Genomic DNA, 19969 nt, shown 5'->3' with positions numbered 1-19969 from the left:
CAAATCGAGGCGACTGTGAGAGCGAGGTTAATTCGAAAGCGAAGTATTTTCTGATAGAAGTCCAGATTGATAATTGGACGATCCAAGGTGCTAAAGAGGAGTTCGATTGACGATTTGACGATATCGAAAGGATTGAGGAAATAGTTTCTTCGTATAGTGAGGTGACGGATAGACGTTTAATTAGTAAGAGATTTTGTTCATAGTTGCTAAGTATTTGATTTGTCGAATTTCAAAGGGGAATTACTATTAAGTTAAGCTAAGTTTATTGTCGGGTTGACTTGTTGATTTTCGTTAATAAATTTTGTTTGGAATTATTGATATTTGTACGTAGTACGTTCTAGTTGCTAATTAAATATATTTGAACTTTTGATTTGACTTGATATTTATCGTTGTTATTACTAATTTTTCGGTGCACGCTTAAAAGCCCAGGCCTGGCAAACTAATCTCAAATCCGCGTAAAGTACCCGTTAGGTTAACGGAAGTTTCACCGACCGTAATTATAGTCGGTTTCCTAAGCTACTAAAAAAATAGTACTTTACAGAGCTATGTTTCATCCCCTGTCACAATTCTTCGCAGAAAAGCTTCAGAGTCCCCACCCCACTTGTTCAAAATTTCTATTGAAAGATTTGCCCTCATTTGCTGATCTGGGTACAACAGCCTAGGGACCCATCTAGCAGAAAGCTTGCTTAGTCCCAAACTCTCTGCAAGAACTGTGTGCACAGAACCCACGGAGATGTTGAGTGTATCTGCTACCGATTCAGTAGTTATTCGTCTATCCTTTCCAATCAAGTCACGAACAGCATCAATGTTTTCCTCACAAACTGACATTGTTGGCCTGCCACTGCAGGGCTCATCTTCAACCTTGGTTTGTGTGTGTCCAACATATAACTCCAAATGAATAGGTCAGTAGTGGGACATGTGCTGATAGAATGAAATGTGTGTTTTGCAATCAGCTGTGTTACTAGTAGAGTTTAACCTGTTGTATTCTTTTTTGTCTGTTTTATTCTTGCATTTTTTGTGAGTTTGTGATTATTATTTTGACCAAATTTTGGTATCAAAATAATTAGCTAAAACAGAGCTAAATTCCAATTTTAATTCCAAAATTGTAAATTCTATATTATGGCTAACATATGAAATATTTTGGCTTTTAAGGATTATGTTTTGTAATGATTCAAGGGCTTTTCATTTGTATAAAAAGTTATATGTTTAATAAAAGTTGCTACTATTAAATGACGAATTATTATTTAAAGTGAAGCAACTTAACCATTTGTAGGTTATTGACTTCTTTGGAGTATTATCACCATAAACTTGTTCCAGAGTGTCAATGATTTGCCTAATATCCCAAGTAAGTTTCACCATGGTCTCAATTTTGGTGAATTCCATGTTGCTTGAATGGTGCCTGACTTTCAACTGGCAGTGTTGCGTTCTTACCCGCATTTAAGGGTTCACGTTTGAACATGTTATAATACGTTGGTACAAGAATGTTCAGGTGCATTGAAATCAAAATCCTTCCAAACAATTTTTAGTTATGGACTTTTTCCACAAACGTTCCCCACGTATTTATTTGGATCATGAATTAAAAACCTTTGATTGTATGACTGTAAATTATATTGATAAATCTAAAAAAAAAGAAAATACCATTTTCAATTTTATTTTCTGGAATTTACTACTACTATCACCACCATCAAAATTAACAAAAAAAACCCTACTTAAACAATTAAAACTTTTTGTTTAAAAAAATTACTATATCTTTATAATAGTATGAAAAATATCAAATCATGCTATTGATTTTAGCTTAATTTTAAAAAATTATACAGTTTAGTTCGACAATTTACAAAAAATAATATTTTCTTACCTTTAAAATGGAACTGTACTGCTTAAAAAGTGTATATTCAATAACATTTAACTAATAACAAATTCCAAAAGGAGAAAAATTACTTCCTGTATCTGAAAATATAAAATTATACTAATTAAAAAAAAAGAAAACGTTTAATCTTTCTCAAAATAAAATATATTATTTTCATCTAATTTTATTTAAAAATTTAACAAGATTGCTATTTATTGTTTAACTTTACAGGACCATTATTTCAATACAATGGTTCATAAATAAAAAAATTAAATATCTCAAACAAATTATCTTCCTCTTAATTACAATACCATTCTAAAAGCAAGTAATGAATAAAATAAATATTTAATTTTTAAAGAACCAGAGACAAAATCTTAACTTTAAATAATAATGAAGTTTTAAAATGCAACTAGAGACACATGGAATATTTAGCATCATACCATACATAAACAATTAGATGCTAGTCTCTTATGCACTTACATGTGATATGATGTTCAAATACATATGGACATCCTGAGGCTATTGAACCCAAACTTCAAGTATCGCTGATAGCAGTTAAGACCAGGCTCTCTGGATAAGATTGGCTAATGATTATGCATTATCAGTCATCAAGCATTAAAAAAAAAACAACTCAAAAAATGACTACAATCAAAAGATTGATTAAGCAAAGTTTTATAAGTGCATTTTAACTTACTGAAATTTCTTGTGAATAACTCATAGATTATGTGTGTTTATAAGTCAATCTAACACAACCCATGCAAGTGAGGGTTATTTGACAATTTTAATTTGCAATTATGAGCCCATAAAATAGTACATGATGTTTTGGCATTTAGTATTATTTTGTTTGTGGAATGCACACTTTTAATTCTGGTACTCAGTGCAATGCTAAACAAATGTCAATGCATAGATTCTGAAAAAGTTAAATAGATGAACATCACAAAACAATAGTACTGTACGTGTAAGAATTTTCTGACTATTTTGTGAGCAAGTTCTAACTACAGTAGAGCATCGATTATCCGACCCCCGATTAACCGACTTGTCGGTTAACCGACCACGAATTCAAATGTCCGCTAGTGATGTGGCGCTACAATATTTGGTTATGTCTTGGCTACTTTAATATATTTTTGTTAAATTTTTGCATGTTTTAGCTGGCAGCACTGGCTCGACCATGAGAGGGAGGCCAGTATTTAAACCAGGCCTAATACACTATACTAATAATGTCTTTTTCATACTTTTCGGTTATCCGACCAACCCCAGTCCCCAATTAAGTCGGATAATTGATGCTCTACTGTATTTACTAATTTTTTTGGTGTATTTATATTGTGAATGTTTGGAATAGTTATGTCTGATGTGATTGTGTTGTGTGCAATCATAGATTTGATCACAGTATATTTTATTTGTTGTTTTCTATGATAACTGAAGCATGTATTTGTAGTACAGTTGTAATATACCAGTCTATTTTTGCTATTTGGTTATGTTGATTTAAGTAATCTGTGTGCTAGAAGCTCGCAACCCAAAGTAATGTCTTAAATAGTCTTATGCATGATGTGTCATTTCCTACATGTATTGTTGTCTGTTAAAATGTGCTTTGTTGTTTTTTGTATTTATGATCTCAAATAATACAATAATATAATATAAATACTTCTCTCCCTCCAAAATGGCATCCATGAGCAGTGTGACACAGTTCTGTCAATATGATTATAGCTGAGTTCATTAGGATGCCTACCATGATCTCCTTATGAGCTCATGGTAGGCATCCTGGACTGCCTTGTGTGTGTGTGTGTGTGTTTGTTTGTGTTTGTGTGTGTACTGGATTAGATCCAAGTCAGTGCTATGTAATTTTAAGCGTGTACTGTTTTTCTATGCAAAAGTTAAATATTTATGTTATCGTAATGTTTCTTGTTTTCTATAAAAACTCTTACAGTGTCTATTTATTTGCAGTGAAAATTTTTAAAATATCTATAAGGTCTTATCTTCTCTCTTTATGAGGAAGTCATCCTTTTTACACAGGACTTAAGGCAGAGTTTATGTTTGTTAATGTTCACAACTAGAACACGAGTTGTGAACCTTAACGGTGACCCAAAATGAAATGATTATATATATATATAATCATATCATACTCTAAAAATATGTAAATCAATCTATGTAATACAAAGCACTAACCTTAATATTTAGTTGATAATTATCAATTAAAGATTAAGATTAGTACTTAGTGCCTAATGGACTTGGAAAGGCTGAAAATGTTTTGAAGCTAATAATTATTAACTGAAGATTAAAGTTAATGCTTAGTATTCTATACTCTTTCAGTTTGGGTTGAATTAACAATTTATGTAAATAGTATATTCAGAAACAAGTTACAACAGAAAACCAAGATTGTAATTTTATAAATATTCTCCATGATTATCACTTGAAAATTAGAGAATATTTTTATTTTATATATATGAAGAGTCTGGGATCAAACATACCATAGGCATTTTAAGACAAATTGAGTTAAGCATATGGATAAATACTTTGAATCAATCTGTATCAAATGACTCAAATGATTTAACCTGTTTTGATCCTCTGCCATGATAAATAAATAGTAAAAATTGGCAGACAACCAAACAAACACCAGCACTATGTAATTAATAAATAAATTATTTACTAACATTTTCATCTATTTAAAATAGACATATCATCAGGTATATATGACAGAACAAAAATGGCTAATGTAAAAAATCAAACACATTTTACATGTTCAAACTGACTTCTTAAAATGTAACACACAGCATTTATAATTTAAATTCATGTTTTAAAATTATATCCCAAACAAAATATATAAGTATATTATTAAAAATGATTAGAGAATAATTTATAATGACATAAATTAATTTCAAAATAATTATTTTGACATAAATAATGTTTAATTTAAATTATCATTAATGTAAATTTGTATCAGCACAGTCTAGTGAGGAGTATCTCAGAACTGTTTACAAGTTCAAAAATGGCACACCGTGCTGTAGACAGCATGTCAGTTTCCTTGAAATTGATACCCACTCCATCTTTAAGTGCTCTATAGATTTCAACTTTTTTGGAGAGTTACTGGTAAAAATTGGGTTTGGATTGTTGAAAAAGCTGTTGTCTGAAAAACAGCAGCTTTTTCAACATTACATAACATGATGCAATTTTATGTTATGTTGCACTCATTTCCTCTTTAGGTATAGTATCAACAGCATGGGTATGAGTCACACTTGTCTTTCTACATTGTATATAGCAGGGGTGGCCAACTTTTGTGTACATAAGATCTACTTTTTATCTTAAAAATGTGTCGCGATCGACTTGTTGTCGTAGGCATAGTCTAAGTGGCGAGGGGGGTGTGAAATACATACTATGTTTATACACTGTGCTCAGCGCCGGATTAAGCCTCTAGCGCAGTGATTCTCAAAGTGGGGTCGTGAAAAATATTTGGGGGGGTCGCCGAAAAATTGATTCTAGATCAATTTTTTTCAAATATTTTATAAATTTACTATGGGTTCATGTTTAGAAATAATAGAAATAAAAACTATATAAATAATTTTTACTTAAATAAATTGCACATATAAATAATAAAAAGAATATAAATATTTAAATACGAGCCTAACTCCCTCCCTCCGGGATGTTTTTCGACACATACTCATTCTTCGGGGGTCCTTTGAAAGTTTTAAGTGCAGAAGGGGGGTCGCGGTCCAAAAAGTTTGAGAAACACTGCTCTAGCGGGCCCTAGACAAAATTTAAATTGGGGCCCCATTTAAATAAGTTGCTTCTAAACAAATCTTATATAATGTGACATTAGCGTAGCTAGCATGGCTGACACCCGATGCGGATATCGTGGTGTCACCCCAAGTCACACCGTAGTGTCACCTTTTTAACTCTTTTATAAAACACTATTGAATTGTAATATCTTCGCACTCGAGCAACTTGACCGCTATATCGAATATGCGATGTCGCGACGTATAAGTGTAGATTTAGAATATAAATCATAACCATACATCAGTACTACCACGAGAAGCGGCCCTACGAATATTTCTGGATGGTGCGAGAGATCTGGTCGCATATATTACTTCTGACGCACGGGTGGCTGTTGACCTTTTTTTTTTTAGGTAATGGCTAGTCGAGCGGAGCTTAGTAGGAATTGTTAAATACAGCCTTTTCTGTCCTATCGAATTTCTTAAATAATTTTAACTCGTTTTGAAACAGAGAAATCTTCTGCACTGAAGCCGGGCCCCTCCGAATTACGGGCCCTAGACATTTGTCTACTTTGCCTATTCGATAATCTGGCCCTGACTGTGCTTCAGTACGAGGTGCACTCCCGCGAGCTATGGGTAGATAAGGAAAATATATGTTCAAAACTATTTTTTATTTTTTAAATCACTTATTAAGTTTTCAAGATATAAGCTCATAAAGAAAATAAATTTCCAGACCCAACTTTTGATATTTGCAGTTACGAGTTCATTCCGTACAGGCGGCACCTAAAAAAAATCAATTTTTCCACACTTTTAAGCTAGATTTTTATTAACTTAAAATATAATATAATTTTTTTTAAATCAATTACAATGTATAAATTGTGGTACTATTTGTTCGTAAACTTGAAAAAGTTGTTATAAAACTGCACAGTATGGCTGATAATTTGATTATAAGATTTTACTTCCGCGATTTGTTTTTGGGCGAGGAAAATTTATCATGGAAGAATGATATAAGATTTTTAGACTTATTTTTTGCTAATCTATCAATAGCTTGCGGGAGTGCTCTTTGTACTGAAACACCCTGTATATCTACCTACGTAAAAAACAACGTAATTATTTAACGGGCCAAAAAACTCACGTCCAGAGGAATTAAAACAACACGAGTAATTATTAACAATATTTATTAATTCAAATTAGCTACTGATAAAGACAGATTTAGAATTTATTACGTTACATTAATGGGAGGACTGAGTTTGCACGTCTCTTACCAAGGAAACATAATTAGGTGTATATCCTGACAAAGATAATAATAATGATTCTTCAGTATGGGAATCAGTCAGGACAGAATGTTTAGTCTTCGTTAACTTTAAGTATGAAAATGCCAATTCACACAGGTATGTAGTTCCGAAACAGGAATAAATATATTTGCTACATTTGGTGATACTGGGATATTTTTCTCAATTGACGTATTTCCAAAAATCCAAAAATATAGAGGTCTGTTGCCGAAAACGCTCACTTATCAAGTAAATAGATAGGTAAGAAAAGCCATAATTTAATTTAAAACATAAAGAACAGGTACTTACATTTTAAACAAATGAAAAATTGAAACTCAACGTTGTCACCGTGGATAAATAATATTGATTAATAATAATAATATTGTTAATACTAAAGAAAAGAAGCTACCGCATGACAGTATCAAATATTCAAGCTAAATAGCTGTGTTTTCTACGAGTCCAGTGATAACTGCATGCATATTGTTGCTTTTGCGCGTTACGTCACGAGTTGCGTTCAGTTACAAGTGTAACACATTAAGTCAAGACATCGCGAGCGATCGACCAAAATTGGCATCGTGATCGACCGGTCGATCGCGATCGACTTGTTGGCCACCCCTGGTATATAGTATCTGTGGATGAACAACACATTTTACAACACAACTGAACACAATATCAGCATTCCTGAATCAAACTGAACCAAAGAAATATACTGTTGAGATTCCTGTTAATGCTAAGGTGGCATATGATGTGATAAAGTTATTGGAAAAGCACTTTGGAGCAAGTAGGATGAAGATCATTGAAATACTATGTCAATGTTTACAAAGGGAATACTACCAAAGAATAAATTGCAGATGAATATTATGAAGACAGAAAACACACAACCAACTATAATACAGGACAGATATGAACATGCATATTAATTATATCATGATCTGAAAATGATATTGTTTTGACACACTTTTAGGTATGTGTGATTTTGAAATTTTCATGATTTGTAAACATCCTGAACACACCTATAACAAATCTAATTAAGAAATATCAAATGAAACAGAGCTAAATTTTTTTTTTCTTTTTTTTTTGAAAATGACAAACAAGATTTTGCATATGATACATTTTGATCCCAGACACATTCATATATATAGGCTAATTAACAAATTTAAAAAATTATCAAATTGATTTTAAAACTATTTAAAGATATTGTGAAATAGCTAAAAAGTTAATTTAAAATGCTCAAACTTGAATTGGAAGAACAAAAGTCAAAAGTATGACTATCTAGAAAAAATAGAAAAAAAAAATCAAAGCACTTTAGATCTAGAATGGGTTGTAACATCTATAATTTTAGTTTGAATTTTCCTATTTTAATTAATTATTACTAAATTATTTTAAAATAACTATAAAAACAATTTTGTAATTAAAATTTAAAATGACAAACTTTCTGAATAGAATCCTGATAGTAGGAGCATTAATGTTACATAACAATTACAAAATGTCTGGAGCTAAAAAATTTTTTTAAGAGATAGTCTAAATAAATTAAATAAAGTTAGATTTAATTTATAAATAAAAAGTTTTCTTATCACTATAGCTAAAAATTAACTATAGATGCCTCCTATAATTTTTGTTGTGTCAAACTAGAAATTAATGATTTATAATACTTATTATCCTATTTTAAATGACAAACAACAAAAAATATTTTGGAAAATTTAGATGTATCAAACTATTCATTTAATATTTTTTATGAATTAGTTAATTTGTTTTCATTTTCATAAAAATTTTTAAAATATTTAAAGTTTTTTAGAATATAATAGAGAAGTTAGATTCTAAATCCTTTTGTAACCCATAAGGATTAAATAAAATTTCAATATCTGACAATCATCATACTAAATGCTTCTTTTGCAAAAGCTAGACAGATATAGCTTTCATGTTATTTTTCTTTATTTTAACTTCATTTTAATGAAAATATTAGTTTTCAACATAAATGACTATAATAGAGAAAATGATATCGGATAATATTAACAGCATGAATTATATAAAATCAGTAAAGATATATTACTGGAAATTTTAATTACATTTAAATATTGTGTCTAGCAATTTTATTATAGTATTTTAAGAATCTAATAATTACTGTAGGTATCATGTGAACATTTCATGTTAATGAGAATGCTTTCTTAATTAAAGATCACAATGATTTAAAATTCTTATATTAATCAATTATAGTAACAATAAAAAAATAAGCACTTTTGCTGAATCAATATCAATATATACAAGATTAATATAATAGGCTTTAATGACAATCTCCATAAAAATGCAACCAACTTTCTACACATTGCTGCTAAGTCTTAGTAATTAGTATTAATAAAGCCTAAACTTTACTTTAAGTGGATTATTACCATTAACTAGAAACCAACAAAGGAAAACTATGGTCAAAATAATGATTAATTACATTAAGATTAATGTAAATATGCCAACAGATAAAAACATAATAAACATTCATAACTGCTTCAAGTTTCTTAAATTTGGATTTATTTTAAATTGCTTACTCCACATCTTTATTTATACAGAATAAGTCACAGCGGTACCACACTTGTAAATTCCACAAAACTTTTTTTCTCAGAGTTTGAACTGCACACACAATAGAAAAATGTGCTTGAAGCATAAGCACAATCTTTTCACCCAAGTTTTCTCTCACTCGTGTTACACTCATATGTTTTCAGTGCTTTTCTGTTTTTGTTTTATTTTTGGTGTATTTGGTTATATATATTGTGTGTTGTTAATCAATTTTTAATCCTTTCTTCCTGAAATTTTTCTTCATTGACAGCTTTTGGGCACTTCATACATTTTGTATCCTTCAGTTCAAAATTTCCAAATGGAACTTTTAAATTAGATTTGATATGTTAAAAGTTTAAGAGCATTTCCCCCATACACATTACAAATTTTATTTCACTGTTTGTATGGTGTTATATCCTTACTGAATAAAGCATAGTATGTATGATGTAAGATCTTCACATAAAAAGCATAAATGGATTTTATTCAAACAAAACATGAAGTAGAAGTTTATTTTAAACTTTTAAACAAAGAGTACAATCTCTTATTAGCAGTAATGTGTTAAATTTCATAACTGTTATAGTTAAATCAGACATTATGTTATGTAACAACAGTTGTCAAAAAATATGTAAGAACTCTCCTTTCAACCCAATACAACCTTTACTTATTAAGTAACAATGGCATCTGAGAAGTGTGTGAAAGCATCAAAGTCTAAGAGGAAAGATTGTAATATCAATGACTGAAATAAAAAGGATCTTATTGCAAAATGTGAAAGCAGTACACTTGTGGCAGATCTGATGGCCATGTTTAAGATACTGAAGTCAATGGTGTGTAACCAGTTACTATATAATAAAATAAAAATTGCATTATTTATGTATTGTATTTATTATTTATGTATTTTATTTATTGTTTTTGTGGTTTAATTTATTATTAAAACATTTAATTGTGTTATTTTTATCTTAACTTGCATGTATTTTCTGTTTTAAGTTTATCAAAATGGGTAGGTCTGGGAATGGATTAATTCACTTTCCATTATGGTAGAGCATTAATTATCCGACCCCCGATTAACCAACCGCGTTCTAGTCAGCAAATTCAAATATCCCGTAGTGATGTGGTGCTACAATATTTGGTTATGTCTTGGCTACTTTATTATTATTTTTGAATAAATTTTTGCATGTTTTAGCTGGCAGCACTGGCTCGACCATGAAAGGGAGGCTAGTATTTAAACCAGGCCTAATACACTATACTAATAATGTATTTTTTCATACTTTTCAGTTATCCGACCAACCCCAGTCCCCAATTAAGTCAGATAATCAATGCTCTACTGTATTTCTAATGGAAAAATTTAATTCAGACTTTGAACAATTTGGAATTTGAATGGCCTCCTGGAATGAATTAAATTCAAAGTACAAGACACCACTGTATTCTTTAATCTTTGTTAAATCAAAAATTATATAGCATTTTATCTATTTAAAAATATTAAAAAGATAAAACTAGAATCTTATAATGTAATCAAGAAAAATCAGAATATCATCAACATAAATTATCAAATGTAATTAAATGAACCAAATTTTATTTAATTCTATATTAGTATTCTAATGCCCAAAAGTAATACCTAATGCCTGATTATTTTTTTTACAATTGACTTAACTGATTTCAATTGACATACATAACTGTCACTTATAACATTTCTTTCAACAATGGATATTATTCATAGTCTATAATGGTGAATGAAATAAATCTATGTTCAATTTTAGACATTTTGATAACTACATCTTTAATCAAATATTCTCCACACCCTTTTATTACTTTTAATAATATTCTAGAGTCAACTGTAGTATTTCAATTCACTCATCCTGATATTTTTCTTTTATTAAATTAACTACAGCAGTTTTATTTTATGTAGTAATAATAATAACAACATGTATTACAACCTTGACTGACTGACTGAGTGATTGATTCATCATCACCCAGAGCAAACTGCTGAACCTAGAGGTGAAATTTGGTACACAGTTAGGGTACGTCATAAAAACGCACACTAAGAAGGGATTTTTGAAAATTCCCCCACGGGGGAGAGGGAGACCATTAAGGCTTAACCTGAAGAATGGCTTCTACTGTACTATTTTAGATACAATTTTTTGTTTTCAACTACATTTAGTCTTCATTGAGTACTTAGGTGTATTAAATTGATAACATTTCAGACATTGTTATAAATATTTTTATATATTTTGATTTTTTAACCAAATGTTCGAACCGTTTTAAATTCGAATTTGTTATTGCACATTGGTTCCATTATAGAATGATTGTAAACGTTCCAGAAAATTGATCAAATTGAAAACAGTTCATTTGATTCTCAGCAATAGGTGTTATATAACAATTACCAAGCAAGCAAACACCATTTATATTCAGTATTTCAACATTGTTATAACAATATAACAATGTTGAAATACTGAATATAAATGATGTTTGCTTGCAAAATCCATGCGGGCGAAGTCGCAGGTAACAGCTAGTATTAATGTATAATTATTATAAAATTCAGTTTGTTTTTATAATTGTTCATTCAAATTTTTTCTAATTTCTTTCAAAACACTAACTTCCTCCTTTTACTTTCACAACTTCAAAAAGATGATAATGCTTTTCAGACAATGATTTAACAAAAATGAATTCATAAAATTTTTATGCAATGTTTAAGCTTATTTGCTTAATAGAAATCTATATCTTTTGGGGGGGGGAAATAATCCAAGCTTTTTATATTTTGATTTATACTTTTTTATTTAAATTTTTAGAAAGTATAAATTATTACAAAAATTATTAAAATACAACTACATCATTCTTTAAATGCTTATATTTTAATATGGTTTATTTATTGCTAGAAATGAATCCCAAAAAAGAACTCAAATACAAAAATTAAGAATATATTATATGCACCAGGATTAGATTGCAACTTATTGGCAATGAATTATTTGGATGAAAATGGGTATTTTCTTGTTTTTAGAAAAAACAGATTCAATTCCAGGTTACAAAGCAAGAGGCTGATGCCTTAACTGTTTATGACCTAAACAGTAACTATTATTCTAAATATAATTTGATCAAAAGCATTCAAACTATAGTTCTATAAAACTGAAAATGAAATCTCCTATAATTGATTCTATGCATCCAAGCAACTGTTTTCTTGACTTCTTAAAATTCAATTCTAAAATTTCCTAGCTAGATAATCATCCTCTTCTATTACAATAATGGAATGATGTACTCTAGTTTAGTGGTTGCCAACCTGTCTGACCTCATGGACCACTAAATGTTTGTATTGTTTAAAAAATTATACATCTATAAAATAATGATCATAAAAGTTTCATTTTACTATTATAATAATTTTAATTATAATAAATTAGTGTGAAGTTTGTTGCTGCTTGTTTGAAATAAGTTTATGGAATCTTGGCTCTTTTCCATAAAGGATGACAATTGCACTCACAACATTACTTGTTGATTTATTGACATTTTGTGTTTCATGATTTTAGATTCTAATAAAAAAAAACCCAATGAGTGAATAAAAGCAACCAAGCATTTCGCATTTCTTTCATAATACTTCATGTAATCTTCTCAAATAATTGACTGGTTGGCGACCACTGCTTTAGTTGATTTTTATCTGACTTGCCAAGATTACACAAGAATCAGTATTATGTTATCTCATTACTTAGTTTATCACTAATGTTTTTGTTTTCAATTTATGCAATTTTTTTAAATAATTATTTTTATTACATTTCTTTACATTGCATCAATAAGGTTAAAGTAATTAATATTGTTAATAGGTTCTTGGAAACTGCAATGCTAAGCAAAATGATTTATAATGAAACAAACTTTACCACAAGCTAATTGATATAAGCAAGATATAATTTGGTTGTTATTACTGTACTTGGATTATGTTTGCAACCTCCAGTATTTTTTTCCACCTCACAGAATGAATTTTACTGTTTACATAGGAAATTCAACAATTAATCAATTAATAAATTAAAATTATTTTTAATTTATTTTTAAATTCAATAATGATAATTGTACAAATGTACTTCTAACTTTACTCACTGACATTAAATGAAACAACATTAAGTGAGGATTTGTTGTATAGTGAGTCTAGTGATTATGTTTTACTTATTTAAAAACAGTAATCTATTCTAATTTCAACAAATTAATTTGATTTAGATGAAACACTGTTGTAACATTTTTTTCCTTCTTTCTTCTAAAGGTTCCTGAGCTTTCATTAACAAATATGATTCAGTAATAATTTATAGTCATAAAACCTATAAATCACTACCAGATAATATTTGTTAATATAGTATTAGAATTATATTTATCCAAAACTAATTTTTATGTTAAAAAGTTATTTAAGGGTGACGCTATAATGTCAAAAAATACCATAATTATGTTGATTTTATATTCAATCTTAAAGGCATTATAAAAAGTCCAATATATTTCTTCCTTAAACTTTTTTTTAACTAAAAAAGAATTAAGAAATATTAATTTGTTTTTTCTTTTAAAAATTCAGTAAGGTTCCTTTCATACTTTTCTGGAAAGTGTTTTTTTTTTTTTTTAAACTTCTAACCTCAAGAAACAATGTCACTCAAAAAAATATAGGTTATCTGCCAAAACAATGATCTGATATGCAAATTCCAACTAAATATTATATTAATAAATTTGATCTAACATTGAGCATAATACTTATAAGACTACAATGGTTGTGATACATCAGACATCATACCTATATGTTGAGAAGCTTACATCAAGTTATCTAGCATTATCTAAAACTATTGTGTCAAGCAAAGGACTTTTAGTTACTGGACTAGAGCTAAATTAAAAAACAGCAAGCTTTACTTGATGTTACAAAGAAATTCAACTGACATGTATCAATAGTTACTTAAAAGGGAATAAATTAATATAGTGTAACTCCAATTATTCAAGCTCTGATTAGTAAGCTAGACAAACATGTAAGTGAATACACTTTGTTTCTTATATTATGATTCATAAAGTTTAAAACAATAACAGAAACAAATTTTGTAGTGTATTATGCTTTATTACTTAACTTCAGTAGAAGGTAAACCATTTCATATTAAAATGTAATTATAATAATACACATTTTTTGTTTTTATTGTAAATATTAGCTATATAATAAATAATGTAAAAACTGTTGCTCTTATATACAGGTACACCTCACCTTACGTCGGTAATTGGTTCCAGGAGATGCGACGTAAGTCGAATTTACTTGTCACTAGGCAAAACCACAAATTATCATTCCCAACATTTGTCATTCCCAACACCGGAAGTGGCACTACAATCGCATGCCTGTACCAATCAGCTAGCCATAGTTAATCAGTTGGCTTTGTGTGGTTTTCTTGTGTGTTGTTGAGTTATTGAAAAATAACCAATGTGAGAACCAAGTTCCAATTACTCCAAAGTGGCACCCAAATATTGCTATAGTCAACCAAAATACAAATACATTCAATGATAATGTAATTGCCTACTTCAGAAAAGTTTTAAAAAGCAGACAAAATCACACAGCACTGGACAAGTTCTTTACTAAATCGAGTGCTCCTGAATCATCGGCAAAACAGACCCCATGATCATAATTGGAATTACCTAATGTTCTAATTGATGGTATGTTGTCTTCTAAACAATAATACTAAGTTATTAATATACAATATTAATAAGATTTATTTAGTACAATAAAGATAAAGTTTTACAAACAACATAATTTTTATTCTTGTACTTTTTTCAGGATGGAAACAGAATAATTGAATATCAGTTATTTACAAGAAAAATTGTTTCTATATTTGTCATATTCCATATTCATTAGATCCTTAGAAACAGATTAATGACGAATATAGAGGTTCCACTGTATATGCGTTAATATTAATTTTAGTTAAACAAGGACGTTTTCTTTTTACTAAGAATTGTCATCATTTTAGCTTTTTGCTGATCTTGATCAGTAGTATCAGCAATATTTTCATATTTATTTTTATCATAAAAAAATTTTTTTTATAGATGACAAATTAAAAGTATGTTATTAATCGAAAATTTGTTCTAGCAAGTCATGTTTGTTCAGTCAAGTAGCCTACCAAGAGACTTTTTTCCAGAATTTGTGCTCAAATATCGAATTGTTCCAGTTCAGAACAATTCAATACCAAAATATTGCCATTTGTCATTTGTCAGTTTACAAATGGTTGCTTACCTACAGTTTAAAAAAAATTAATGACACTTACTTAAAAATGTTTAAATAAACTTTACTAAACATGAAGAATAATCTATAAAAAGAAAACACAGTGACAATCTTAAAGGTTAAAGTCTGAAAGCAATGACAATGACACTTGGTTCATAGGAAAATTAGAGCAATTTTTTCTTCCAGTTTTCATTAAAGTAAACTGACGAAAATCACAAAATAATTTGAAAATTTCAATATTCTAAGATCCATGGACAAATTTGAGATAACATGCATGCTTACTTGAATAAAACAAAAAATATCAAAGGTTACACTAAAAAATTGTGAAATTTTGTATGGAGAATTTCCAAAACCATGTTAGAGCAAAACCAGAAGTTGTGTTGTACTGTACAGGATATATCTCCAATTTTCAAACAGTGTTAGAACAAAACTTTGTTGAAGTACTGTATCGTGTGTACTTTCAAATATAATTTATAGATTGCTTTTGCCACTGACCAAAAAATCAAAAGAACTTTATTAATTGAAATAAAGAGCAATTTTACTGATACCTGTAGATCTACAATCACCATTAAGAATAAATAATCCTATTTAGATAAGGAAATTAGCATTTACACCATTATGTTATAGATAAATGGGGACTGTAAAGATATCTTCTGGACTCTTAATAATAATGACTAACTGGAACCATAATAAATTGAATTTTGATTATATGAAATAACAAACTTTGATTAGTTAAGAAATTCAATTTTATGGCATTTCTTTTTTGAGAATAAACAGTTAATAGCTTCAACAATTTTGATGTGTTAAAAATGTTTGAGTTGTTTATTACATGTCTTTATTCTTAATAAAGTAGAATAACCAAACTAAATTTCTTAATCAATTATACTGGTGTTCACTGACATTATTTTGCAATCAACTTTCAAAAAAAAAAAAAACAAAAAAAATTTAGTACATTATGCATATTATTACTAGCATCACTTAAATTTTTATCATCATCATTCAAAGTACCAAAGCTGTTTAATTTAGCTTATAATTTGTAAATGCACAATATAATGATTATATCCTACTATTATAAAACAAAAATAAAATTAAATTACTAAAATAATTATCAGAAATTAATTATTATATATTTACTATTAAAAACACTAATAATTTGACATCCTAGTTAATAACAACTATTAATCAGTAACTTATAATACTGAATAATTACTACAATATTCACAATCAACCATATTATGTCAATACCTAAATTTAGTAATAATAATGGAAAGATTTATTTGTAAATAAAAAAATAAACATTTTTAAATTGAGATATAATTTCATTTAAATGTACTAAAACATATCTCCTAAAATAGTTTTCCCCCCTTCTTATATTTTGTAATATCCAATTATATGCATGCTACATTTCATCATCATCTTATCAGTAGCACCGAGACTCTCGATAGAATAAGAGTGATTGTCGAAAGCAGTTATCAGATGCAAAAATAAAATCTTTATTCACCGAATAGGAAATTCACAATTCACTGACTTCAATCACACAAATCCCGACAAGACCTGTTTTAGTCTCACTCTATAATTTCTTGGTAAACATCAAATAGTTTTCTAGAGACAAAAAAAAAAGAAAGGAAAACTTCAAAACAAATTTTCACTTTACACTAATTGAGATGTAAGAGCATAACTTTCCACAAATATACAGATAAAAGAAACAATTTCTTAAATTTTTAGTGTGACATTTTAATAAAAAAAATATATATACAATTCTTAACATTTTCATGAGTTATATGAATCATTAATATTCATTAATTTTATGCTTATATAGTCTATTACATTTTAATAGTAAAACTACATCTCAAGGCTGAAAATATCAGAATAATCATATTAAAGCATTAATTTATAAAATTATTTCTAAACTGTAATGAATTAAGCAAATTCAGCAGTTAACAAGACAAGAGAAAAAAAAATTCGTGGATTATTTACATTATTTATATTTCGACATATATAAAAAATTATTTTTAACATTTGTCAACAAGTACTTGCAATATATTTTAATATATCCGCTTGAAAATAATCAAAATATGACTCGAAACCGATGTTTAGACGAACGAACAAATCTAAATTTGGCAGAACGAATGTCAACCACATGGAAGAGATGGAAGTGAAATTGATTGTTTATACTTAATAAACAATCAATTTCACTCGTGCTTTTATACATATTTAAACATTCAATTACAAACTTATAATTTAAATTTCGGAAGTTAATTTTTGTTGATAGAATTTTTTTAAAATATCAAAAGAAAAACCGAAACCAAATTTGAATTTTTCATACGGTTCAAATTATTTGTACAATTGACTAACCTCTTCTTAAAATGACTGTTGTTTAAGTTTATTTATTTCTGCATATACGAATACTCTTGATGGACAGATGCGTTATTCACATTACAATTATAAATTCGTCTTCAGAGAGTGAACAAACTAAACTTTTTCTTAATTTTTCCATAAACATGGCGCCGTATACATCGTTGAGAAAATCTCGCAAATTCACTCGATTTGCGAGAGCACGAGGCTATCCATCAATATCGGAACTTGAAATTCAAAGTTTTCAAAAAAATAAAATAAAATAAAATAAAACATATAACTAACTCTTTGAAATTTAATTCGTTATAATTACTTTAAATTTTCTATTGCTTATTTTTGTATAATTAAATTAAAATACATTAAGCCATTGGTTTTTAAAATATTAAAAGTCGAGTCGTATATAAGTGATTACTGTATTTTATTAAAATTATTGTTGTTTTTAAAGTCAATACAAAGAATTTATTATCTTATCTTTAAATATACATTATATTTATCCATTACTGTAGTAGTTTTCCTATTTGAATACTCTAAAATAGAACGCGCGGATTGTATTTTTTTACTTTTATGAGAGATTTATAAATACGGTAATGATATTAAAACTGAATTTTGAATGTTTAGATTTTTACTGTTTGAATATAAGCAGGAAAACGTTTTTCTAAAGTTGTTTTCACTACGTCCACCTGACACTAAGACGATACTTTTAAACATTTTCATCATGAGCCAACCGCAATTCAAGTAGTCTACAGCGCTGGAGGATTCGGGTTCGAATCCGGATGGTCGAAAACTTCCAGAAACTTTTCGGGAAATGGTCTGATCTCGATGTCGGTCCCCGTTTTTCATCACGCGGATGTCCCATTATGTACTGTACCTGGCTAAACCCATAATGCTCCTGAAAAAAGGCCTTCTTATTGCCCACAGAGCGGAAAGAACAAAAAATTCGCATCATGAATTCGATCGGGCCCAGAATTGAAGAGGCCAGCTGGTGAAGGACGGAAACTAGTATACTCAAGACCGACCACCGGTATATGAAAAATGTGGTTCCAGATCCAGAATCGAAGCAGAATCTAGACGGTAGGCTGGCGCCTTCACCGTCCCCGTGATAGTTTTAAAATTCCCGACGACCGGATGGCCGAGGCGATTATGCTACTGCTCCAATCGAAAAGTTAAGTTTACCCAAACGAGAATAAAACTGAGTTTAAAGATTTTATTTCTTCCATTTTAACTCTTTCCGTTCTCTGGATTCCAATGGCCTTTTTCCGCATTCTTCGTGGATTCGGCCAGAACCAGAAAGAGAATAGCCGGTAGTAAGTGATAAAATCCGATATATTTGGAACTAACTGCCCATAAAAATTTTTGAAGTATTGCTCGTTCGGATTCGATTCCAATCCTGTAGAGTAGCGTTTCCCAACTGCCGGTCCGCGAAAAAATTTTACCAGTTAGCAGAAAAATATTTGACACTGGCGCAGTTGATTACGGATGACTTTTAAATAGTAGCGAAGTTGAGGCCGAAGTTTTAAACGCGAAAACGTGTACGTCGGACGTTCAACCGCCTGTAAGTCTAGAAGTCTGACAATGGCGTTTGGAATGTAGAGCATGATTCCACTGACTTTCCAAACGCCATTGCCAAACTTCTAGGCTTACAGGAAAGCGGCGCTGATCGTCCGACGTACACGTTTTCGCGTTTAAAACTTCGTCCTCAACCTTGCTAATAATTTACGTATAGTAACTCTAGATAAGCATATGTAAACGCAATAAATAAACACAATTCTTAATCTCAAATAATTACTGGTCCGTAATTACTTTTACCGGTCCGCGATGAGAAAAAGTTGAGAGAAACTGCTCTAGAGCGTTAACGTCTTAATAATTTCAATGTAGAAATATTTATCGATGAAAAATATAATGTTTTAAATAACTTTTTAATAAAGCTAAAATAATACAGTAATTTATTTCTTTGTTTTTCATAGTTCAGTCACTTTCCAGACTTGTCTAGATGTGCTTATTTCTCTTTCTTAATGAACATTTTTTATAATTTTTTTTTTCCCATTTT

The 19969-nt window shown here is 29.2% G+C and overlaps 1 protein-coding gene across 1 annotated transcript in view; it reads right to left on the bottom strand.

The window, feature by feature from the left end:
• LOC136981441 (vasculin-like) overlaps positions 1 to 18115 on the bottom strand; it is a 76859-nt gene extending 58744 nt beyond the window's left edge. Inside the window, exons 1-2 of the mRNA XM_067277768.1 lie at positions 17923 to 18115; positions 1856 to 1947 (exon numbers count right to left, since the gene is read on the bottom strand). The gene's annotated coding sequence lies outside the window, so the exon portion shown is untranslated. The remainder of the gene's footprint in view (positions 1 to 1855; positions 1948 to 17922) is intronic.
• Positions 18116 to 19969: the final 1854 nt, after the last annotated feature.

This window comes from Centruroides vittatus, unplaced genomic scaffold (genome assembly GCF_030686945.1).
Source record: "Centruroides vittatus isolate TY-2023 unplaced genomic scaffold, ASM3068694v2 contig_754, whole genome shotgun sequence".
NCBI classification, from domain to species: Eukaryota; Metazoa; Arthropoda; class Arachnida; order Scorpiones; family Buthidae; genus Centruroides; species Centruroides vittatus.
Note: the sequence above shows the minus strand (reverse complement) of the source record. Positions and strands in the feature narration are given on the sequence as shown.